The sequence below is a fragment of the Lepisosteus oculatus genome, unplaced genomic scaffold, assembly GCF_040954835.1.
Source record: "Lepisosteus oculatus isolate fLepOcu1 unplaced genomic scaffold, fLepOcu1.hap2 HAP2_SCAFFOLD_39, whole genome shotgun sequence".
Taxonomy (NCBI): domain Eukaryota; kingdom Metazoa; phylum Chordata; class Actinopteri; order Semionotiformes; family Lepisosteidae; genus Lepisosteus; species Lepisosteus oculatus.
In genome coordinates, this window is record NW_027167923.1 from 333,387 (window position 1) to 358,364 (window position 24,978).

Below are 24,978 nucleotides of genomic sequence, written 5' to 3' on the forward strand. Positions count from 1 at the left end.
CGCTGCACAAGAAATACCGCCGGCTGGCAAGAAAATGACAACGGTGTTTTTCCTTAACGAAAAACTTCCCATGGAGAAAAACAACGGCTGTGCGTCTCTGTCGGCTTGATTCAGTTTAATGCAAGTATTCATTCTCCTCCTGGAAAATACAGCTTGCGAAAGATGAAATACAATTCTTGGCTTTTCTGGGTGAGTGCAGAAGAAATCCTGCCGGCTGGCAGAAGAATTCCAGCCTTTTTTACTCTTTAACCACAAACTTGCGAATGATACAAAGCAAGCGGGGTGCGTTTCTGTGCAGCTGTTAACTGAACAGCTGCTGCTTCAAGCCCACCCAGGGCTCATTCCGATTTCAACATCATGCCCCCTGAAGGTAGACTGGATTTCTTTGCGAAGCATTCACCTTTTGGACGTTTCAGGAAAGGTGCGTGTCGATGCCAGACTTGAAAAGCTTTCCATACAAAGAAACAACATAGTGCTTTTGATTGATGGGAAACGGCAAGAGCGGTTTGAGCAGCTCCGGCCTCTCAACCGCTTTACAATGTGATCGGCACCTCGGTAGCCAGTTTAGAAGGCTGAAAAGGATGCTGGAAGCACAGCGACGTTCTAAAACCAGCGCTTGAAAAGCATCTGCATACATAAAATGTCCATTTCCCCAAAGATGAATCTGCATCTTCAGAAGATTGTCAGCTATACGTTTTCGTTCTTTGTTTCCTTTTTTTACGACAAGCTTTCGAGAAATGAACTGTCTATTGTGATGAAGGCTGCATTAGAAATTGTGCATCTAGCTTAGTTCAATGAAATCGGGAGGTGCACCTGTCTCAAGCGGATTGCTCTTTGCAGGCACACTACGGAAACCTGCGGGCGCAAGTTGGGAGAAGTGACTCTTGCAGAGTGTTGAGCTTCGAGAAGAGGGCTCCGCTCAGGAAGATATTTCCACATGTTGAAGAGTCGCTTTTCGCCCTTTCTTTCCCACATTTTTCCAGTGCGGTTATTGATCGCGTTCAAAATGTTTTCCCAACGTACGTGTTACCTGCAAAATCACAGTGAAACTGTTATGCCCAAAAGATTCCTAATAGTTATTGTATTAGAATAGCTCTCCAATTTCTTAGCCTTCGTACACGCAATGTTTAAGGAAACGCTAGAGTAAATGAAACTGTAAATAGACAGGAGCTCTTCTTAGTTTTCATACAAGTTATGATGGCTGCAGCTCCTATCTGCGTCCGGGTGACCGGAGCCAAGGGATTATCTGCGGAACCCTTGATTTATCTCTCGGGCAAGGAGCTAGATACGCCCTTTTCATCTCGGTTTGATCACACCTGTGCATTAAAACGCAGTGCTCGGTACCATCGAGGTGTAAGAGGTTCAAGGATGAGCGGGAAACTTTGTTAATAAGGAGACGGGCACCGCCCAACGTGGGGCTCAAACCCACGACCCTGAGATTAAGAGTCTCATGCTCTACCGACTGAGCTAGCCGGGCGCCGGTGGAGCTGGTGGTTAACTTGTCCCTGTTGACGGCAATTTGACAAGGTATACTTCCTGGCTTTTCATCATGTGCTGACCGGATTCGAGAGTAGCACACCCTGTTCTTTGTTGATTACTGTACCTCCAGCAGCGCAAATGTCAGTAATCATTGAAATGTACGACCTACAATCTCCTCAGCATGCCCGCGTGGACTCCTCAGTGATCATCCTTCTACGTTCTGCTGTAGTTTTCATGCAAGTGAAAACCGTGCTCCAAATAACAGCGGCACAGTTGTATCCTGCGGTAAGCATTCTTCTAATTCCATCGTTTTGCTCCAGGTAAAAGGTAGCGCATCATAGTGTTGATATTCCAAGGTTTCAGAGTCCGTATTGGATGGCTTGGATGCAGACATCGCTCAGAGCTCCCAGTATGATTTTCCCGAGTTCAGTTTTGCAGTGTTTTAGTGCTTTACTACTTCCAGTGGGCCTTTGAATGCTCTGCTAAGTAGAGACGTGACATAATTACTAATGCGACCGAGTGTGCTGGCTGTTCCTGGTTCGTAATGATTAACGCGAGAAATCAATATAAACATAACTGCTTCGATTTCGAGGTTCAGTTGAAGCTTTCAAAGAAACTATCAAAGACCTCAGAACAACCGAAGACACATTTGGTCATCTCCGTATTGGTGAAGATTAAAGAGTCCCGCAAGTGTCAAGCTTGCACAAACACACACGAGAGAGAAACTCAGGACAGAATTTAAAGAAAGGGAGATGCAGACTATTTGAAGGCACTTTGCTAACCCAATGGCATGCTTATGAATCGTGCATAGGACACACGTAGCAGAGGATGGTTTCGATCCATCGACCTCTGGGTTATGGGCCCAGCACGCTTCCGCTGCGCCACTCTGCTGACGGCCTCTCTGCGTGTGGCGCACAACTGCTCTTTTTATTTCCTACATAAGTGATGAAAGAGTTGAAAGTTTCAACGACAAACGCAGACGTCACTTTGAGCGCTTGGTGTTGTAGCACAAATCATCACATGCTGCTCTACACTGGATTATAAAAGCCGACACATTTTCCAAACATTTTAATGCTGGAGTCACACTGTAGTATTAATAACAGTGCGATACTCGAGGAGCGTAGTGGGATCGCGGTGGCTCATCAGACCGCCCCGGGACAGGGGGCCCGCGTCAGGATGGCCGAGCGGTCTAAGGCGCTGCGTTCAGGTCGCAGTCTCCCCTGGAGGCGTGGGTTCGAATCCCACTCCTGACAAAAAGCTTGCTCAGTGCCGTCTCCAGTCGGGTGCAAATGGGTGAAGCAGCCTGACGCAGGGAACGTGCGCCGATAGGCGTAGGTGTATCCCCTGCCTCTTCCGATTTAGCTCGTGCTCCATAGGATGGAAGCGGATGCTCTGGCTTTTTGACTCGAATATAACCTGATCACAACAGAAGGCCGTGCAGCCCAGTGCTGGTTTAAGAATGCCTCGTGTCTTCAGGCCCCTATTCCTTCAGGTTACCCCTTTGGAATAGTCGTCCGAAAAAGACGGGAAAGGAAAAGCATGTAAGCTCCCACACACTGCGTTAGCATTAGCGGTTGGAATCTGATGCGAGAAAAGCAACCTGGCTCGCCGTCAAGCAATCCATCCCTGGTCTCCCACGTGACAGGCGGGGATACGCACCACTATACTAACGAGGAGCGCTTGCTTGGCGCTTGAAGACACTTCCTCTTGCGGCTACTACTGTTTCCGGTTTCGTCTTTTCTTTTCATTCCTCCCAGAGGAGCGCATGAAAACGTTTCCATCTGCGCCATCCTCACCCCTCCAATGCTATGGTCCCTGCTCCTCCTGGTGCACTGCAAACACTCATTCAGCCGGTTCTTTCAGTTTGAATAATTAGGTCTTCAAAGGCTGGAAGCAGGGCGCAAAAGACATGCCAATGCCAAAAGCGTGGCTGTGTGCTTCCAGCTGTGAAATGTCACTGGTGGATGTTGAAGACATTACTTCCAAGGCAGCAGGTCCAAGCGATTTAGCGTTTGTACAAGAAGCAGGAAGAGAGAAACGGCACTCCGCCTTTTTCTGGGCAGGCCGAAGCGACAGGAGAAGGGCGCCGTAGTGGGCAGGATTCGAGCCGACGCGGGGAGACCCCAATGGCTTTCTAGCCCATCGCCTTAACCGCTCGGCCACGACTACAGGGAGCGCCGCCGCCGCCGGCTTGCGATCATTTAACACGGAGGGCGAGGCGGCGGCGGTAACCTTTTTCAATGTCGCTCTCCGCTTCCCCCCAAAAAAAAGCCAAATGACATGCTAGCACTCGGACACCCTTCAGAAGACTGAAGGGTGGCTTAAAGCTGGAAGGATTAGGTCTCCCCGTTCCGACGCGACAATCGAACTTCCTTAGGCAGAGAGAAAGCAACATCGAGGAGCGTCAACAAGACTTTAGAAGCTGCGCCACACGCCACTTTCAGTCGCAGACACAGCAGTTTTAAAGGCAGGAATCGCCTTTGCGAACGCCATGAGAAACAGAACGCAAGCTCAGGTCCTGCGGTTTAACAAACAGCCACGGCTTTCATGCGACTGGACATTTCTTTTCTGGAGCGAATTCACTTTCAACTTCAAGAAATTCACACAACTTGCGAAATACGAAATACAAATCTGGCTCATCGCTGCACAAGAAATACCGCCGGCTGGCAAGAAAATGACAACGGTGTTTTTCCTTAACGAAAAACTTCCCATGGAGAAAAACAACGGCTGTGCGTCTCTGTCGGCTTGATTCAGTTTAATGCAAGTATTCATTCTCCTCCTGGAAAATACAGCTTGCGAAAGATGAAATACAATTCTTGGCTTTTCTGGGTGAGTGCAGAAGAAATCCTGCCGGCTGGCAGAAGAATTCCAGCCTTTTTTACTCTTTAACCACAAACTTGCGAATGATACAAAGCAAGCGGGGTGCGTTTCTGTGCAGCTGTTAACTGAACAGCTGCTGCTTCAAGCCCACCCAGGGCTCATTCCGATTTCAACATCATGCCCCCTGAAGGTAGACTGGATTTCTTTGCGAAGCATTCACCTTTTGGACGTTTCAGGAAAGGTGCGTGTCGATGCCAGACTTGAAAAGCTTTCCATACAAAGAAACAACATAGTGCTTTTGATTGATGGGAAACGGCAAGAGCGGTTTGAGCAGCTCCGGCCTCTCAACCGCTTTACAATGTGATCGGCACCTCGGTAGCCAGTTTAGAAGGCTGAAAAGGATGCTGGAAGCACAGCGACGTTCTAAAACCAGCGCTTGAAAAGCATCTGCATACATAAAATGTCCATTTCCCCAAAGATGAATCTGCATCTTCAGAAGATTGTCAGCTATACGTTTTCGTTCTTTGTTTCCTTTTTTTACGACAAGCTTTCGAGAAATGAACTGTCTATTGTGATGAAGGCTGCATTAGAAATTGTGCATCTAGCTTAGTTCAATGAAATCGGGAGGTGCACCTGTCTCAAGCGGATGGCTCTTTGCAGGCACACTACGGAAACCTGCGGGCGCAAGTTGGGAGAAGTGACTCTTGCAGAGTGTTGAGCTTCGAGAAGAGGGCTCCGCTCAGGAAGATATTTCCACATGTTGAAGAGTCGCTTTTCGCCCTTTCTTTCCCACATTTTTCCAGTGCGGTTATTGATCGCGTTCAAAATGTTTTCCCAACGTACGTGTTACCTGCAAAATCACAGTGAAACTGTTATGCCCAAAAGATTCCTAATAGTTATTGTATTAGAATAGCTCTCCAATTTCTTAGCCTTCGTACACGCAATGTTTAAGGAAACGCTAGAGTAAATGAAACTGTAAATAGACAGGAGCTCTTCTTAGTTTTCATACAAGTTATGATGGCTGCAGCTCCTATCTGCGTCCGGGTGACCGGAGCCAAGGGATTATCTGCGGAACCCTTGATTTATCTCTCGGGCAAGGAGCTAGATACGCCCTTTTCATCTCGGTTTGATCACACCTGTGCATTAAAACGCAGTGCTCGGTACCATCGAGGTGTAAGAGGTTCAAGGATGAGCGGGAAACTTTGTTAATAAGGAGACGGGCACCGCCCAACGTGGGGCTCGAACCCACGACCCTGAGATTAAGAGTCTCATGCTCTACCGACTGAGCTAGCCGGGCGCCGGTGGAGCTGGTGGTTAACTTGTCCCTGTTGACGGCAATTTGACAAGGTATACTTCCTGGCTTTTCATCATGTGCTGACCGGATTCGAGAGTAGCACACCCTGTTCTTTGTTGATTACTGTACCTCCAGCAGCGCAAATGTCAGTAATCATTGAAATGTACGACCTACAATCTCCTCAGCATGCCCGCGTGGACTCCTCAGTGATCATCCTTCTACGTTCTGCTGTAGTTTTCATGCAAGTGAAAACCGTGCTCCAAATAACAGCGGCACAGTTGTATCCTGCGGTAAGCATTCTTCTAATTCCATCGTTTTGCTCCAGGTAAAAGGTAGCGCATCATAGTGTTGATATTCCAAGGTTTCAGAGTCCGTATTGGATGGCTTGGATGCAGACATCGCTCAGAGCTCCCAGTATGATTTTCCCGAGTTCAGTTTTGCAGTGTTTTAGTGCTTTACTACTTCCAGTGGGCCTTTGAATGCTCTGCTAAGTAGAGACGTGACATAATTACTAATGCGACCGAGTGTGCTGGCTGTTCCTGGTTCGTAATGATTAACGCGAGAAATCAATATAAACATAACTGCTTCGATTTCGAGGTTCAGTTGAAGCTTTCAAAGAAACTATCAAAGACCTCAGAACAACCGAAGACACATTTGGTCATCTCCGTATTGGTGAAGATTAAAGAGTCCCGCAAGTGTCAAGCTTGCACAAACACACACGAGAGAGAAACTCAGGACAGAATTTAAAGAAAGGGAGATGCAGACTATTTGAAGGCACTTTGCTAACCCAATGGCATGCTTATGAATCGTGCATAGGACACACGTAGCAGAGGATGGTTTCGATCCATCGACCTCTGGGTTATGGGCCCAGCACGCTTCCGCTGCGCCACTCTGCTGACGGCCTCTCTGCGTGTGGCGCACAACTGCTCTTTTTATTTCCTACATAAGTGATGAAAGAGTTGAAAGTTTCAACGACAAACGCAGACGTCACTTTGAGCGCTTGGTGTTGTAGCACAAATCATCACATGCTGCTCTACACTGGATTATAAAAGCCGACACATTTTCCAAACATTTTAATGCTGGAGTCACACTGTAGTATTAATAACAGTGCGATACTCGAGGAGCGTAGTGGGATCGCGGTGGCTCATCAGACCGCCCCGGGACAGGGGGCCCGCGTCAGGATGGCCGAGCGGTCTAAGGCGCTGCGTTCAGGTCGCAGTCTCCCCTGGAGGCGTGGGTTCGAATCCCACTCCTGACAAAAAGCTTGCTCAGTGCCGTCTCCAGTCGGGTGCAAATGGGTGAAGCAGCCTGACGCAGGGAACGTGCGCCGATAGGCGTAGGTGTATCCCCTGCCTCTTCCGATTTAGCTCGTGCTCCATAGGATGGAAGCGGATGCTCTGGCTTTTTGACTCGAATATAACCTGATCACAACAGAAGGCCGTGCAGCCCAGTGCTGGTTTAAGAATGCCTCGTGTCTTCAGGCCCCTATTCCTTCAGGTTACCCCTTTGGAATAGTCGTCCGAAAAAGACGGGAAAGGAAAAGCATGTAAGCTCCCACACACTGCGTTAGCATTAGCGGTTGGAATCTGATGGGAGAAAAGCAACCTGGCTCGCCGTCAAGCAATCCATCCCTGGTCTCCCACGTGACAGGCGGGGATACGCACCACTATACTAACGAGGAGCGCTTGCTTGGCGCTTGAAGACACTTCCTCTTGCGGCTACTACTGTTTCCGGTTTCGTCTTTTCTTTTCATTCCTCCCAGAGGAGCGCATGAAAACGTTTCCATCTGCGCCATCCTCACCCCTCCAATGCTATGGTCCCTGCTCCTCCTGGTGCACTGCAAACACTCATTCAGCCGGTTCTTTCAGTTTGAATAATTAGGTCTTCAAAGGCTGGAAGTAGGGCGCAAAAGACATGCCAATGCCAAAAGCGTGGCTGTGTGCTTCCAGCTGTGAAATGTCACTGGTGGATGTTGAAGACATTACTTCCAAGGCAGCAGGTCCAAGCGATTTAGCGTTCGTACAAGAAGCAGGAAGAGAGAAACGGCACTCCGCCTTTTTCTGGGCAGGCCGAAGCGACAGGAGAAGGGCGCCGTAGTGGGCAGGATTCGAGCCGACGCGGGGAGACCCCAATGGCTTTCTAGCCCATCGCCTTAACCGCTCGGCCACGACTACAGGGAGCGCCGCCGCCGCCGGCTTGCGATCATTTAACACGGAGGGCGAGGCGGCGGCGGTAACCTTTTTCAATGTCGCTCTCCGCTTCCCCCCAAAAAAAAGCCAAATGACATGCTAGCACTCGGACACCCTTCAGAAGACTGAAGGGTGGCTTAAAGCTGGAAGGATTAGGTCTCCCCGTTCCGACGCGACAATCGAACTTCCTTAGGCAGAGAGAAAGCAACATCGAGGAGCGTCAACAAGACTTTAGAAGCTGCGCCACACGCCACTTTCAGTCGCAGACACAGCAGTTTTAAAGGCAGGAATCGCCTTTGCGAACGCCATGAGAAACAGAACGCAAGCTCAGGTCCTGCGGTTTAACAAACAGCCACGGCTTTCATGCGACTGGACATTTCTTTTCTGGAGCGAATTCACTTTCAACTTCAAGAAATTCACACAACTTGCGAAATACGAAATACAAATCTGGCTCATCGCTGCACAAGAAATACCGCCGGCTGGCAAGAAAATGACAACGGTGTTTTTCCTTAACGAAAAACTTCCCATGGAGAAAAACAACGGCTGTGCGTCTCTGTCGGCTTGATTCAGTTTAATGCAAGTATTCATTCTCCTCCTGGAAAATACAGCTTGCGAAAGATGAAATACAATTCTTGGCTTTTCTGGGTGAGTGCAGAAGAAATCCTGCCGGCTGGCAGAAGAATTCCAGCCTTTTTTACTCTTTAACCACAAACTTGCGAATGATACAAAGCAAGCGGGGTGCGTTTCTGTGCAGCTGTTAACTGAACAGCTGCTGCTTCAAGCCCACCCAGGGCTCATTCCGATTTCAACATCATGCCCCCTGAAGGTAGACTGGATTTCTTTGCGAAGCATTCACCTTTTGGACGTTTCAGGAAAGGTGCGTGTCGATGCCAGACTTGAAAAGCTTTCCATACAAAGAAACAACATAGTGCTTTTGATTGATGGGAAACGGCAAGAGCGGTTTGAGCAGCTCCGGCCTCTCAACCGCTTTACAATGTGATCGGCACCTCGGTAGCCAGTTTAGAAGGCTGAAAAGGATGCTGGAAGCACAGCGACGTTCTAAAACCAGCGCTTGAAAAGCATCTGCATACATAAAATGTCCATTTCCCCAAAGCTGAATCTGCATCTTCAGAAGATTGTCAGCTATACGTTTTCGTTCTTTGTTTCCTTTTTTTACGACAAGCTTTCGAGAAATGAACTGTCTATTGTGATGAAGGCTGCATTAGAAATTGTGCATCTAGCTTAGTTCAATGAAATCGGGAGGTGCACCTGTCTCAAGCGGATGGCTCTTTGCAGGCACACTACGGAAACCTGCGGGCGCAAGTTGGGAGAAGTGACTCTTGCAGAGTGTTGAGCTTCGAGAAGAGGGCTCCGCTCAGGAAGATATTTCCACATGTTGAAGAGTCGCTTTTCGCCCTTTCTTTCCCACATTTTTCCAGTGCGGTTATTGATCGCGTTCAAAATGTTTTCCCAACGTACGTGTTACCTGCAAAATCACAGTGAAACTGTTATGCCCAAAAGATTCCTAATAGTTATTGTATTAGAATAGCTCTCCAATTTCTTAGCCTTCGTACACGCAATGTTTAAGGAAACGCTAGAGTAAATGAAACTGTAAATAGACAGGAGCTCTTCTTAGTTTTCATACAAGTTATGATGGCTGCAGCTCCTATCTGCGTCCGGGTGACCGGAGCCAAGGGATTATCTGCGGAACCCTTGATTTATCTCTCGGGCAAGGAGCTAGATACGCCCTTTTCATCTCGGTTTGATCACACCTGTGCATTAAAACGCAGTGCTCGGTACCATAGAGGTGTAAGAGGTTCAAGGATGAGCGGGAAACTTTGTTAATAAGGAGACGGGCACCGCCCAACGTGGGGCTCGAACCCACGACCCTGAGATTAAAAGTCTCATGCTCTACCGACTGAGCTAGCCGGGCGCCGGTGGAGCTGGTGGTTAACTTGTCCCTGTTGACGGCAATTTGACAAGGTATACTTCCTGGCTTTTCATCATGTGCTGACCGGATTCGAGAGTAGCACACCCTGTTCTTTGTTGATTACTGTACCTCCAGCAGCGCAAATGTCAGTAATCATTGAAATGTACGACCTACAATCTCCTCAGCATGCCCGCGTGGACTCCTCAGTGATCATCCTTCTACGTTCTGCTGTAGTTTTCATGCAAGTGAAAACCGTGCTCCAAATAACAGCGGCACAGTTGTATCCTGCGGTAAGCATTCTTCTAATTCCATCGTTTTGCTCCAGGTAAAAGGTAGCGCATCATAGTGTTGATATTCCAAGGTTTCAGAGTCCGTATTGGATGGCTTGGATGCAGACATCGCTCAGAGCTCCCAGTATGATTTTCCCGAGTTCAGTTTTGCAGTGTTTTAGTGCTTTACTACTTCCAGTGGGCCTTTGAATGCTCTGCTAAGTAGAGACGTGACATAATTACTAATGCGACCGAGTGTGCTGGCTGTTCCTGGTTCGTAATGATTAACGCGAGAAATCAATATAAACATAACTGCTTCGATTTCGAGGTTCAGTTGAAGCTTTCAAAGAAACTATCAAAGACCTCAGAACAACCGAAGACACATTTGGTCATCTCCGTATTGGTGAAGATTAAAGAGTCCCGCAAGTGTCAAGCTTGCACAAACACACACGAGAGAGAAACTCAGGACAGAATTTAAAGAAAGGGAGATGCAGACTATTTGAAGGCACTTTGCTAACCCAATGGCATGCTTATGAATCGTGCATAGGACACACGTAGCAGAGGATGGTTTCGATCCATCGACCTCTGGGTTATGGGCCCAGCACGCTTCCGCTGCGCCACTCTGCTGACGGCCTCTCTGCGTGTGGCGCACAACTGCTCTTTTTATTTCCTACATAAGTGATGAAAGAGTTGAAAGTTTCAACGACAAACGCAGACGTCACTTTGAGCGCTTGGTGTTGTAGCACAAATCATCACATGCTGCTCTACACTGGATTATAAAAGCCGACACATTTTCCAAACATTTTAATGCTGGAGTCACACTGTAGTATTAATAACAGTGCGATACTCGAGGAGCGTAGTGGGATCGCGGTGGCTCATCAGACCGCCCCGGGACAGGGGGCCCGCGTCAGGATGGCCGAGCGGTCTAAGGCGCTGCGTTCAGGTCGCAGTCTCCCCTGGAGGCGTGGGTTCGAATCCCACTCCTGACAAAAAGCTTGCTCAGTGCCGTCTCCAGTCGGGTGCAAATGGGTGAAGCAGCCTGACGCAGGGAACGTGCGCCGATAGGCGTAGGTGTATCCCCTGCCTCTTCCGATTTAGCTCGTGCTCCATAGGATGGAAGCGGATGCTCTGGCTTTTTGACTCGAATATAACCTGATCACAACAGAAGGCCGTGCAGCCCAGTGCTGGTTTAAGAATGCCTCGTGTCTTCAGGCCCCTATACCTTCAGGTTACCCCTTTGGAATAGTCGTCCGAAAAAGACGGGAAAGGAAAAGCATGTAAGCTCCCACACACTGCGTTAGCATTAGCGGTTGGAATCTGATGGGAGAAAAGCAACCTGGCTCGCCGTCAAGCAATCCATCCCTGGTCTCCCACGTGACAGGCGGGGATACGCACCACTATACTAACGAGGAGCGCTTGCTTGGCGCTTGAAGACACTTCCTCTTGCGGCTACTACTGTTTCCGGTTTCGTCTTTTCTTTTCATTCCTCCCAGAGGAGCGCATGAAAACGTTTCCATCTGCGCCATCCTCACCCCTCCAATGCTATGGTCCCTGCTCCTCCTGGTGCACTGCAAACACTCATTCAGCCGGTTCTTTCAGTTTGAATAATTAGGTCTTCAAAGGCTGGAAGTAGGGCGCAAAAGACATGCCAATGCCAAAAGCGTGGCTGTGTGCTTCCAGCTGTGAAATGTCACTGGTGGATGTTGAAGACATTACTTCCAAGGCAGCAGGTCCAAGCGATTTAGCGTTTGTACAAGAAGCAGGAAGAGAGAAACGGCACTCCGCCTTTTTCTGGGCAGGCCGAAGCGACAGGAGAAGGGCGCCGTAGTGGGCAGGATTCGAGCCGACGCGGGGAGACCCCAATGGCTTTCTAGCCCATCGCCTTAACCGCTCGGCCACGACTACAGGGAGCGCCGCCGCCGCCGGCTTGCGATCATTTAACACGGAGGGCGAGGCAGCGGCGGTAACCTTTTTCAATGTCGCTCTCCGTTTCCCCCCAAAAAAAAGCCAAATGACATGCTAGCACTCGGACACCCTTCAGAAGACTGAAGGGTGGCTTAAAGCTGGAAGGATTAGGTCTCCCCGTTCCGACGCGACAATCGAACTTCCTTAGGCAGAGAGAAAGCAACATCGAGGAGCGTCAACAAGACTTTAGAAGCTGCGCCACACGCCACTTTCAGTCGCAGTCACAGCAGTTTTAAAGGCAGGAATCGCCTTTGCGAACGCCATGAGAAACAGAACGCAAGCTCAGGTCCTGCGGTTTAACAAACAGCCACGGCTTTCATGCGACTGGACATTTCTTTTCTGGAGCGAATTCACTTTCAACTTCAAGAAATTCACACAACTTGCGAAATACGAAATACAAATCTGGCTCATCGCTGCACAAGAAATACCGCCGGCTGGCAAGAAAATGACAACGGTGTTTTTCCTTAACGAAAAACTTCCCATGGAGAAAAACAACGGCTGTGCGTCTCTGTCGGCTTGATTCAGTTTAATGCAAGTATTCATTCTCCTCCTGGAAAATACAGCTTGCGAAAGATGAAATACAATTCTTGGCTTTTCTGGGTGAGTGCAGAAGAAATCCTGCCGGCTGGCAGAAGAATTCCAGCCTTTTTTACTCTTTAACCAGAAACTTGCGAATGATACAAAGCAAGCGGGGTCCGTTTCTGTGCAGCTGTTAACTGAACAGCTGCTGCTTCAAGCCCACCCAGGGCTCATTCCGATTTCAACATCATGCCCCCTGAAGGTAGACTGGATTTCTTTGCGAAGCATTCAGTTTTTGGACGTTTCAGGAAAGGTGCGTGTCGATGCCAGACTTGAAAAGCTTTCCATACAAAGAAACAACATAGTGCTTTTGATTGATGGGAAACGGCAAGAGCGGTTTGAGCAGCTCCGGCCTCTCAACCGCTTTACAATGTGATCGGCACCTCGGTAGCCAGTTTAGAAGGCTGAAAAGGATGCTGGAAGCACAGCGACGTTCTAAAACCAGCGCTTGAAAAGCATCTGCATACATAAAATGTCCATTTCCCCAAAGCTGAATCTGCATCTTCAGAAGATTGTCAGCTATACGTTTTCGTTCTTTGTTTCCTTTTTTTACGACAAGCTTTCGAGAAATGAACTGTCTATTGTGATGAAGGCTGCATTAGAAATTGTGCATCTAGCTTAGTTCAATGAAATCGGGAGGTGCACCTGTCTCAAGCGGATGGCTCTTTGCAGGCACACTACGGAAACCTGCGGGCGCAAGTTGGGAGAAGTGACTCTTGCAGAGTGTTGAGCTTCGAGAAGAGGGCTCCGCTCAGGAAGATATTTCCACATGTTGAAGAGTCGCTTTTCGCCCTTTCTTTCCCACATTTTTCCAGTGCGGTTATTGATCGCGTTCAAAATGTTTTCCCAACGTACGTGTTACCTGCAAAATCACAGTGAAACTGTTATGCCCAAAAGATTCCTAATAGTTATTGTATTAGAATAGCTCTCCAATTTCTTAGCCTTCGTACACGCAATGTTTAAGGAAACGCTAGAGTAAATGAAACTGTAAATAGACAGGAGCTCTTCTTAGTTTTCATACAAGTTATGATGGCTGCAGCTCCTATCTGCGTCCGGGTGACCGGAGCCAAGGGATTATCTGCGGAACCCTTGATTTATCTCTCGGGCAAGGAGCTAGATACGCCCTTTTCATCTCGGTTTGATCACACCTGTGCATTAAAACGCAGTGCTCGGTACCATAGAGGTGTAAGAGGTTCAAGGATGAGCGGGAAACTTTGTTAATAAGGAGACGGGCACCGCCCAACGTGGGGCTCGAACCCACGACCCTGAGATTAAGAGTCTCATGCTCTACCGACTGAGCTAGCCGGGCGCCGGTGGAGCTGGTGGTTAACTTGTCCCTGTTGACGGCAATTTGACAAGGTATACTTCCTGGCTTTTCATCATGTGCTGACCGGATTCGAGAGTAGCACACCCTGTTCTTTGTTGATTACTGTACCTCCAGCAGCGCAAATGTCAGTAATCATTGAAATGTACGACCTACAATCTCCTCAGCATGCCCGCGTGGACTCCTCAGTGATCATCCTTCTACGTTCTGCTGTAGTTTTCATGCAAGTGAAAACCGTGCTCCAAATAACAGCGGCACAGTTGTATCCTGCGGTAAGCATTCTTCTAATTCCATCGTTTTGCTCCAGGTAAAAGGTAGCGCATCATAGTGTTGATATTCCAAGGTTTCAGAGTCCGTATTGGATGGCTTGGATGCAGACATCGCTCAGAGCTCCCAGTATGATTTTCCCGAGTTCAGTTTTGCAGTGTTTTAGTGCTTTACTACTTCCAGTGGGCCTTTGAATGCTCTGCTAAGTAGAGACGTGACATAATTACTAATGCGACCGAGTGTGCTGGCTGTTCCTGGTTCGTAATGATTAACGCGAGAAATCAATATAAACATAACTGCTTCGATTTCGAGGTTCAGTTGAAGCTTTCAAAGAAACTATCAAAGACCTCAGAACAACCGAAGACACATTTGGTCATCTCCGTATTGGTGAAGATTAAAGAGTCCCGCAAGTGTCAAGCTTGCACAAACACACACGAGAGAGAAACTCAGGACAGAATTTAAAGAAAGGGAGATGCAGACTATTTGAAGGCACTTTGCTAACCCAATGGCATGCTTATGAATCGTGCATAGGACACACGTAGCAGAGGATGGTTTCGATCCATCGACCTCTGGGTTATGGGCCCAGCACGCTTCCGCTGCGCAACTCTGCTGACGGCCTCTCTGCGTGTGGCGCACAACTGCTCTTTTTATTTCCTACATAAGTGATGAAAGAGTTGAAAGTTTCAACGACAAACGCAGACGTCACTTTGAGCGCTTGGTGTTGTAGCACAAATCATCACATGCTGCTCTACACTGGATTATAAAAGCCGACACATTTTCCAAACATTTTAATGCTGGAGTCACACTGTAGTATTAATAACAGTGCGATACTCGAGGAGCGTAGTGGGATCGCGGTGGCTCATCAGACCGCCCCGGGACAGGGGGCCCGCGTCAGGATGGCCGAGCGGTCTAAGGCGCTGCGTTCAGGTCGCAGTCTCCCCTGGAGGCGTGGGTTCGAATCCCACTCCTGACAAAAAGCTTGCTCAGTGCCGTCTCCAGTCGGGTGCAAATGGGTGAAGCAGCCTGACGCAGGGAACGTGCGCCGATAGGCGTAGGTGTATCCCCTGCCTCTTCCGATTTAGCTCGTGCTCCATAGGATGGAAGCGGATGCTCTGGCTTTTTGACTCGAATATAACCTGATCACAACAGAAGGCCGTGCAGCCCAGTGCTGGTTTAAGAATGCCTCGTGTCTTCAGGCCCCTATTCCTTCAGGTTACCCCTTTGGAATAGTCGTCCGAAAAAGACGGGAAAGGAAAAGCATGTAAGCTCCCACACACTGCGTTAGCATTAGCGGTTGGAATCTGATGGGAGAAAAGCAACCTGGCTCGCCGTCAAGCAATCCATCCCTGGTCTCCCACGTGACAGGCGGGGATACGCACCACTATACTAACGAGGAGCGCTTGCTTGGCGCTTGAAGACACTTCCTCTTGCGGCTACTACTGTTTCCGGTTTCGTCTTTTCTTTTCATTCCTCCCAGAGGAGCGCATGAAAACGTTTCCATCTGCGCCATCCTCACCCCTCCAATGCTATGGTCCCTGCTCCTCCTGGTGCACTGCAAACACTCATTCAGCCGGTTCTTTCAGTTTGAATAATTAGGTCTTCAAAGGCTGGAAGTAGGGCGCAAAAGACATGCCAATGCCAAAAGCGTGGCTGTGTGCTTCCAGCTGTGAAATGTCACTGGTGGATGTTGAAGACATTACTTCCAAGGCAGCAGGTCCAAGCGATTTAGCGTTTGTACAAGAAGCAGGAAGAGAGAAACGGCACTCCGCCTTTTTCTGGGCAGGCCGAAGCGACAGGAGAAGGGCGCCGTAGTGGGCAGGATTCGAGCCGACGCGGGGAGACCCCAATGGCTTTCTAGCCCATCGCCTTAACCGCTCGGCCACGACTACAGGGAGCGCCGCCGCCGCCGGCTTGCGATCATTTAACACGGAGGGCGAGGCGGCGGCGGTAACCTTTTTCAATGTCGCTCTCCGCTTCCCCCCAAAAAAAAGCCAAATGACATGCTAGCACTCGGACACCCTTCAGAAGACTGAAGGGTGGCTTAAAGCTGGAAGGATTAGGTCTCCCCGTTCCGACGCGACAATCGAACTTCCTTAGGCAGAGAGAAAGCAACATCGAGGAGCGTCAACAAGACTTTAGAAGCTGCGCCACACGCCACTTTCAGTCGCAGACACAGCAGTTTTAAAGGCAGGAATCGCCTTTGCGAACGCCATGAGAAACAGAACGCAAGCTGTCCTGTCCTGCGGTTTAACAAACAGCCACGGCTTTCATGCGACTGGACATTTCTTTTCTGGAGCGAATTCACTTTCAACTTCAAGAAATTCACACAACTTGCGAAATACGAAATACAAATCTGGCTCATCGCTGCACAAGAAATACCGCCGGCTGGCAAGAAAATGACAACGGTGTTTTTCCTTAACGAAAAACTTCCCATGGAGAAAAACAACGGCTGTGCGTCTCTGTCGGCTTGATTCAGTTTAATGCAAGTATTCATTCTCCTCCTGGAAAATACAGCTTGCGAAAGATGAAATACAATTCTTGGCTTTTCTGGGTGAGTGCAGAAGAAATCCTGCCGGCTGGCAGAAGAATTCCAGCCTTTTTTACTCTTTAACCACAAACTTGCGAATGATACAAAGCAAGCGGGGTGCGTTTCTGTGCAGCTGTTAACTGAACAGCTGCTGCTTCAAGCCCACCCAGGGCTCATTCCGATTTCAACATCATGCCCCCTGAAGGTAGACTGGATTTCTTTGCGAAGCATTCACCTTTTGGACGTTTCAGGAAAGGTGCGTGTCGATGCCAGACTTGAAAAGCTTTCCATACAAAGAAACAACATAGTGCTTTTGATTGATGGGAAACGGCAAGAGCGGTTTGAGCAGCTCCGGCCTCTCAACCGCTTTACAATGTGATCGGCACCTCGGTAGCCAGTTTAGAAGGCTGAAAAGGATGCTGGAAGCACAGCGACGTTCTAAAACCAGCGCTTGAAAAGCATCTGCATACATAAAATGTCCATTTCCCCAAAGCTGAATCTGCATCTTCAGAAGATTGTCAGCTATACGTTTTCGTTCTTTGTTTCCTTTTTTTACGACAAGCTTTCGAGAAATGAACTGTCTATTGTGATGAAGGCTGCATTAGAAATTGTGCATCTAGCTTAGTTCAATGAAATCGGGAGGTGCACCTGTCTCAAGCGGATGGCTCTTTGCAGGCACACTACGGAAACCTGCGGGCGCAAGTTGGGAGAAGTGACTCTTGCAGAGTGTTGAGCTTCGAGAAGAGGGCTCCGCTCAGGAAGATATTTCCACATGTTGAAGAGTCGCTTTTCGCCCTTTCTTTCCCACATTTTTCCAGTGCGGTTATTGATCGCGTTCAAAATGTTTTCCCAACGTACGTGTTACCTGCAAAATCACAGTGAAACTGTTATGCCCAAAAGATTCCTAATAGTTATTGTATTAGAATAGCTCTCCAATTTCTTAGCCTTCGTACACGCAATGTTTAAGGAAACGCTAGAGTAAATGAAACTGTAAATAGACAGGAGCTCTTCTTAGTTTTCATACAAGTTATGATGGCTGCAGCTCCTATCTGCGTCCGGGTGACCGGAGCCAAGGGATTATCTGCGGAACCCTTGATTTATCTCTCGGGCAAGGAGCTAGATACGCCCTTTTCATCTCGGTTTGATCACACCTGTGCATTAAAACGCAGTGCTCGGTACCATAGAGGTGTAAGAGGTTCAAGGATGAGCGGGAAACTTTGTTAATAAGGAGACGGGCACCGCCCAACGTGGGGCTCGAACCCACGACCCTGAGATTAAAAGTCTCATGCTCTACCGACTGAGCTAGCCGGGCGCCGGTGGAGCTGGTGGTTAACTTGTCCCTGTTGACGGCAATTTGACAAGGTATACTTCCTGGCTTTTCATCATGTGCTGACCGGATTCGAGAGTAGCACACCCTGTTCTTTGTTGATTACTGTACCTCCAGCAGCGCAAATGTCAGTAATCATTGAAATGTACGACCTACAATCTCCTCAGCATGCCCGCGTGGACTCCTCAGTGATCATCCTTCTACGTTCTGCTGTAGTTTTCATGCAAGTGAAAACCGTGCTCCAAATAACAGCGGCACAGTTGTATCCTGCGGTAAGCATTCTTCTAATTCCATCGTTTTGCTCCAGGTAAAAGGTAGCGCATCATAGTGTTGATATTCCAAGGTTTCAGAGTCCGTATTGGATGGCTTGGATGCAGACATCGCTCAGAGCTCCCAGTATGATTTTCCCGAGTTCAGTTTTGCAGTGTTTTAGTGCTTTACTACTTCCAGTGGGCCTTTGAATGCTCTGCTAAGTAGAGACGTGACATAATTACTAATGCGACCGAGTGTGCTGGCTGTTCCTGGTTCGTAATGATTAACGCGAGAAATCAATATAAACATAACTGCTTCGATTTCGAGGTTCAGTTGAAGCTTTCAAAGAAACTATCAAAGACCTCAGAACAACCGAAGACACATTTGGTCATCTCCGTATTGGTGAAGATTAAAGAGTCCCGCAAGTGTCAAGCTTGCACAAACACACACGAGAGAGAAACTCAGGACAGAATTTAAAGAAAGGGAGATGCAGACTATTTGAAGGCACTTTGCTAACCCAATGGCATGCTTATGAATCGTGCATAGGACACACGTAGCAGAGGATGGTTTCGATCCATCGACCTCTGGGTTATGGGCCCAGCACGCTTCCGCTGCGCCACTCTGCTGACGGCCTCTCTGCGTGTGGCGCACAACTGCTCTTTTTATTTCCTACATAAGTGATGAAAGAGTTGAAAGTTTCAACGACAAACGCAGACGTCACTTTGAGCGCTTGGTGTTGTAGCACAAATCATCACATGCTGCTCTACACTGGATTATAAAAGCCGACACATTTTCCAAACATTTTAATGCTGGAGTCACACTGTAGTATTAATAACAGTGCGATACTCGAGGAGCGTAGTGGGATCGCGGTGGCTCATCAGACCGCCCCGGGACAGGGGGCCCGCGTCAGGATGGCCGAGCGGTCTAAGGCGCTGCGTTCAGGTCGCAGTCTCCCCTGGAGGCGTGGGTTCGAATCCCACTCCTGACAAAAAGCTTGCTCAGTGCCGTCTCCAGTCGGGTGCAAATGGGTGAAGCAGCCTGACGCAGGGAACGTGCGCCGATAGGCGTAGGTGTATCCCCTGCCTCTTCCGATTTAGCTCGTGCTCCATAGGATGGAAGCGGATGCTCTGGCTTTTTGACTCGAATATAACCTGATCACAACAGAAGGCCGTGCAGCCCAGTGCTGGTTTAAGAATGCCTCGTGTCTTCAGGCCCCTATACCTTCAGGTTACCCCTTTGGAATAGTCGTCCGAAAAAGACGGGAAAGGAAAAGCATGTAAGCTCCCACACACTGCGTTAGCATTAGCGGTTGGAATCTGATGGGAGAAAAGCAACCTGGCTCGCCGTCAAGCAATCCATCCCTGGTCTCCCACGTGACAGGCGGGGATACGCACCACTATACTAACGAGGAGCGCTTGCTTGGCGCTTGAAGACACTTCCTCTTGCGGCTACTACTGTTTCCGGTTTCGTCTTTTCTTTTCATTCCTCCCAGAGGAGCGCATGAAAACGTTTCCATCTGCGCCATCCTCACCCCTCCAATGCTATGGTCCCTGCTCCTCCTGGTGCACTGCAAACACTCATTCAGCCGGTTCTTTCAGTTTGAATAATTAGGTCTTCAAAGGCTGGAAGTAGGGCGCAAAAGACATGCCAATGCCAAAAGCGTGGCTGTGTGCTTCCAGCTGTGAAATGTCACTGGTGGATGTTGAAGACATTACTTCCAAGGCAGCAGGTCCAAGCGATTTAGCGTTTGTACAAGAAGCAGGAAGAGAGAAACGGCACTCCGCCTTTTTCTGGGCAGGCCGAAGCGACGGGAGAAGGGCGCCGTAGTGGGCAGGATTCGAGCCGACGCGGGGAGACCCCAATGGCTTTCTAGCCCATCGCCTTAACCGCTCGGCCACGACTACAGGGAGCGCCGCCGCCGCCGGCTTGCGATCATTTAACACGGAGGGCGAGGCAGCGGCGGTAACCTTTTTCAATGTCGCTCTCCGTTTCCCCCCAAAAAAAAGCCAAATGACATGCTAGCACTCGGACACCCTTCAGAAGACTGAAGGGTGGCTTAAAGCTGGAAGGATTAGGTCTCCCCGTTCCGACGCGACAATCGAACTTCCTTAGGCAGAGAGAAAGCAACATCGAGGAGCGTCAACAAGACTTTAGAAGCTGCGCCACACGCCACTTTCAGTCGCAGTCACAGCAGTTTTAAAGGCAGGAATCGCCTTTGCGAACGCCATGAGAAACAGAACGCAAGCTCAGGTCCTGCGGTTTAACAAACAGCCACGGCTTTCATGCGACTGGACATTTCTTTTCTGGAGCGAATTCACTTTCAACTTCAAGAAATTCACACAACTTGCGAAATACGAAATACAAATCTGGCTCATCGCTGCACAAGAAATACCGCCGGCTGGCAAGAAAATGACAACGGTGTTTTTCCTTAACGAAAAACTTCCCATGGAGAAAAACAACGGCTGTGCGTCTCTGTCGGCTTGATTCAGTTTAATGCAAGTATTCATTCTCCTCCTGGAAAATACAGCTTGCGAAAGATGAAATACAATTCTTGGCTTTTCTGGGTGAGTGCAGAAGAAATCCTGCCGGCTGGCAGAAGAATTCCAGCCTTTTTTACTCTTTAACCAGAAACTTGCGAATGATACAAAGCAAGCGGGGTCCGTTTCTGTGCAGCTGTTAACTGAACAGCTGCTGCTTCAAGCCCACCCAGGGCTCATTCCGATTTCAACATCATGCCCCCTGAAGGTAGACTGGATTTCTTTGCGAAGCATTCAGTTTTTGGACGTTTCAGGAAAGGTGCGTGTCGATGCCAGACTTGAAAAGCTTTCCATACAAAGAAACAACATAGTGCTTTTGATTGATGGGAAACGGCAAGAGCGGTTTGAGCAGCTCCGGCCTCTCAACCGCTTTACAATGTGATCGGCACCTCGGTAGCCAGTTTAGAAGGCTGAAAAGGATGCTGGAAGCACAGCGACGTTCTAAAACCAGCGCTTGAAAAGCATCTGCATACATAAAATGTCCATTTCCCCAAAGCTGAATCTGCATCTTCAGAAGATTGTCAGCTATACGTTTTCGTTCTTTGTTTCCTTTTTTTACGACAAGCTTTCGAGAAATGAACTGTCTATTGTGATGAAGGCTGCATTAGAAATTGTGCATCTAGCTTAGTTCAATGAAATCGGGAGGTGCACCTGTCTCAAGCGGATGGCTCTTTGCAGGCACACTACGGAAACCTGCGGGCGCAAGTTGGGAGAAGTGACTCTTGCAGAGTGTTGAGCTTCGAGAAGAGGGCTCCGCTCAGGAAGATATTTCCACATGTTGAAGAGTCGCTTTTCGCCCTTTCTTTCCCACATTTTTCCAGTGCGGTTATTGATCGCGTTCAAAATGTTTTCCCAACGTACGTGTTACCTGCAAAATCACAGTGAAACTGTTATGCCCAAAAGATTCCTAATAGTTATTGTATTAGAATAGCTCTCCAATTTCTTAGCCTTCGTACACGCAATGTTTAAGGAAACGCTAGAGTAAATGAAACTGTAAATAGACAGGAGCTCTTCTTAGTTTTCATACAAGTTATGATGGCTGCAGCTCCTATCTGCGTCCGGGTGACCGGAGCCAAGGGATTATCTGCGGAACCCTTGATTTATCTCTCGGGCAAGGAGCTAGATACGCCCTTTTCATCTCGGTTTGATCACACCTGTGCATTAAAACGCAGTGCTCGGTACCATAGAGGTGTAAGAGGTTCAAGGATGAGCGGGAAACTTTGTTAATAAGGAGACGGGCACCGCCCAACGTGGGGCTCGAACCCACGACCCTGAGATTAAGAGTCTCATGCTCTACCGACTGAGCTAGCCGGGCGCCGGTGGAGCTGGTGGTTAACTTGTCCCTGTTGACGGCAATTTGACAAGGTATACTTCCTGGCTTTTCATCATGTGCTGACCGGATTCGAGAGTAGCACACCCTGTTCTTTGTTGATTACTGTACCTCCAGCAGCGCAAATGTCAGTAATCATTGAAATGTACGACCTACAATCTCCTCAGCATGCCCGCGTGGACTCCTCAGTGATCATCCTTCTACGTTCTGCTGTAGTTTTCATGCAAGTGAAAACCGTGCTCCAAATAACAGCGGCACAGTTGTATCCTGCGGTAAGCATTCTTCTAATTCCATCGTTTTGCTCCAGGTAAAAGGTAGCGCATCATAGTGTTGATATTCCAAGGTTTCAGAGTCCGTATTGGATGGCTTGGATGCAGACATCGCTCAGAGCTCCCAGTATGATTTTCCCGAGTTCAGTTTTGCAGTGTTTTAGTGCTTTACTACTTCCAGTGGGCCTTTGAATGCTCTGCTAAGTAGAGACGTGACATAATTACTAATGCGACCGAGTGTGCTGGCTGTTCCTGGTTCGTAATGATTAACGCGAGAAATCAATATAAACATAACTGCTTCGATTTCGAGGTTCAGTTGAAGCTTTCAAAGAAACTATCAAAGACCTCAGAACAACCGAAGACACATTTGGTCATCTCCGTATTGGTGAAGATTAAAGAGTCCCGCAAGTGTCAAGCTTGCACAAACACACACGAGAGAGAAACTCAGGACAGAATTTAAAGAAAGGGAGATGCAGACTATTTGAAGGCACTTTGCTAACCCAATGGCATGCTTATGAATCGTGCATAGGACACACGTAGCAGAGGATGGTTTCGATCCATCGACCTCTGGGTTATGGGCCCAGCACGCTTCCGCTGCGCAACTCTGCTGACGGCCTCTCTGCGTGTGGCGCACAACTGCTCTTTTTATTTCCTACATAAGTGATGAAAGAGTTGAAAGTTTCAACGACAAACGCAGACGTCACTTTGAGCGCTTGGTGTTGTAGCACAAATCATCACATGCTGCTCTACACTGGATTATAAAAGCCGACACATTTTCCAAACATTTTAATGCTGGAGTCACACTGTAGTATTAATAACAGTGCGATACTCGAGGAGCGTAGTGGGATCGCGGTGGCTCATCAGACCGCCCCGGGACAGGGGGCCCGCGTCAGGATGGCCGAGCGGTCTAAGGCGCTGCGTTCAGGTCGCAGTCTCCCCTGGAGGCGTGGGTTCGAATCCCACTCCTGACAAAAAGCTTGCTCAGTGCCGTCTCCAGTCGGGTGCAAATGGGTGAAGCAGCCTGACGCAGGGAACGTGCGCCGATAGGCGTAGGTGTATCCCCTGCCTCTTCCGATTTAGCTCGTGCTCCATAGGATGGAAGCGGATGCTCTGGCTTTTTGACTCGAATATAACCTGATCACAACAGAAGGCCGTGCAGCCCAGTGCTGGTTTAAGAATGCCTCGTGTCTTCAGGCCCCTATTCCTTCAGGTTACCCCTTTGGAATAGTCGTCCGAAAAAGACGGGAAAGGAAAAGCATGTAAGCTCCCACACACTGCGTTAGCATTAGCGGTTGGAATCTGATGGGAGAAAAGCAACCTGGCTCGCCGTCAAGCAATCCATCCCTGGTCTCCCACGTGACAGGCGGGGATACGCACCACTATACTAACGAGGAGCGCTTGCTTGGCGCTTGAAGACACTTCCTCTTGCGGCTACTACTGTTTCCGGTTTCGTCTTTTCTTTTCATTCCTCCCAGAGGAGCGCATGAAAACGTTTCCATCTGCGCCATCCTCACCCCTCCAATGCTATGGTCCCTGCTCCTCCTGGTGCACTGCAAACACTCATTCAGCCGGTTCTTTCAGTTTGAATAATTAGGTCTTCAAAGGCTGGAAGTAGGGCGCAAAAGACATGCCAATGCCAAAAGCGTGGCTGTGTGCTTCCAGCTGTGAAATGTCACTGGTGGATGTTGAAGACATTACTTCCAAGGCAGCAGGTCCAAGCGATTTAGCGTTTGTACAAGAAGCAGGAAGAGAGAAACGGCACTCCGCCTTTTTCTGGGCAGGCCGAAGCGACAGGAGAAGGGCGCCGTAGTGGGCAGGATTCGAGCCGACGCGGGGAGACCCCAATGGCTTTCTAGCCCATCGCCTTAACCGCTCGGCCACGACTACAGGGAGCGCCGCCGCCGCCGGCTTGCGATCATTTAACACGGAGGGCGAGGCGGCGGCGGTAACCTTTTTCAATGTCGCTCTCCGCTTCCCCCCAAAAAAAAGCCAAATGACATGCTAGCACTCGGACACCCTTCAGAAGACTGAAGGGTGGCTTAAAGCTGGAAGGATTAGGTCTCCCCGTTCCGACGCGACAATCGAACTTCCTTAGGCAGAGAGAAAGCAACATCGAGGAGCGTCAACAAGACTTTAGAAGCTGCGCCACACGCCACTTTCAGTCGCAGACACAGCAGTTTTAAAGGCAGGAATCGCCTTTGCGAACGCCATGAGAAACAGAACGCAAGCTCAGGTCCTGCGGTTTAACAAACAGCCACGGCTTTCATGCGACTGGACATTTCTTTTCTGGAGCGAATTCACTTTCAACTTCAAGAAATTCACACAACTTGCGAAATACGAAATACAAATCTGGCTCATCGCTGCACAAGAAATACCGCCGGCTGGCAAGAAAATGACAACGGTGTTTTTCCTTAACGAAAAACTTCCCATGGAGAAAAACAACGGCTGTGCGTCTCTGTCGGCTTGATTCAGTTTAATGCAAGTATTCATTCTCCTCCTGGAAAATACAGCTTGCGAAAGATGAAATACAATTCTTGGCTTTTCTGGGTGAGTGCAGAAGAAATCCTGCCGGCTGGCAGAAGAATTCCAGCCTTTTTTACTCTTTAACCACAAACTTGCG

At 48.8% G+C, this 24,978-nt stretch overlaps 5 non-coding genes across 5 annotated transcripts; all 5 read right to left on the bottom strand.

The window, feature by feature from the left end:
* Nucleotides 1–5,523: 5,523 nt before the first annotated feature.
* On the bottom strand, nucleotides 5,524–5,596 carry trnak-cuu (transfer RNA lysine (anticodon CUU)). The gene has a single exon. It is a non-coding gene; the product is annotated as a tRNA-Lys (tRNA).
* A 4,046-nt stretch (nucleotides 5,597–9,642) lies between these two features.
* On the bottom strand, nucleotides 9,643–9,715 carry trnak-uuu (transfer RNA lysine (anticodon UUU)). The gene has a single exon. It is a non-coding gene; the product is annotated as a tRNA-Lys (tRNA).
* A 4,046-nt stretch (nucleotides 9,716–13,761) lies between these two features.
* trnak-cuu (transfer RNA lysine (anticodon CUU)) lies at nucleotides 13,762–13,834 on the bottom strand. The gene has a single exon. It is a non-coding gene; the product is annotated as a tRNA-Lys (tRNA).
* Nucleotides 13,835–17,882: 4,048 nt separating this feature from the next.
* On the bottom strand, nucleotides 17,883–17,955 carry trnak-uuu (transfer RNA lysine (anticodon UUU)). Its single transcript has one exon. It is a non-coding gene; the product is annotated as a tRNA-Lys (tRNA).
* Nucleotides 17,956–22,001: 4,046 nt separating this feature from the next.
* On the bottom strand, nucleotides 22,002–22,074 carry trnak-cuu (transfer RNA lysine (anticodon CUU)). The gene has a single exon. It is a non-coding gene; the product is annotated as a tRNA-Lys (tRNA).
* Nucleotides 22,075–24,978: the final 2,904 nt, after the last annotated feature.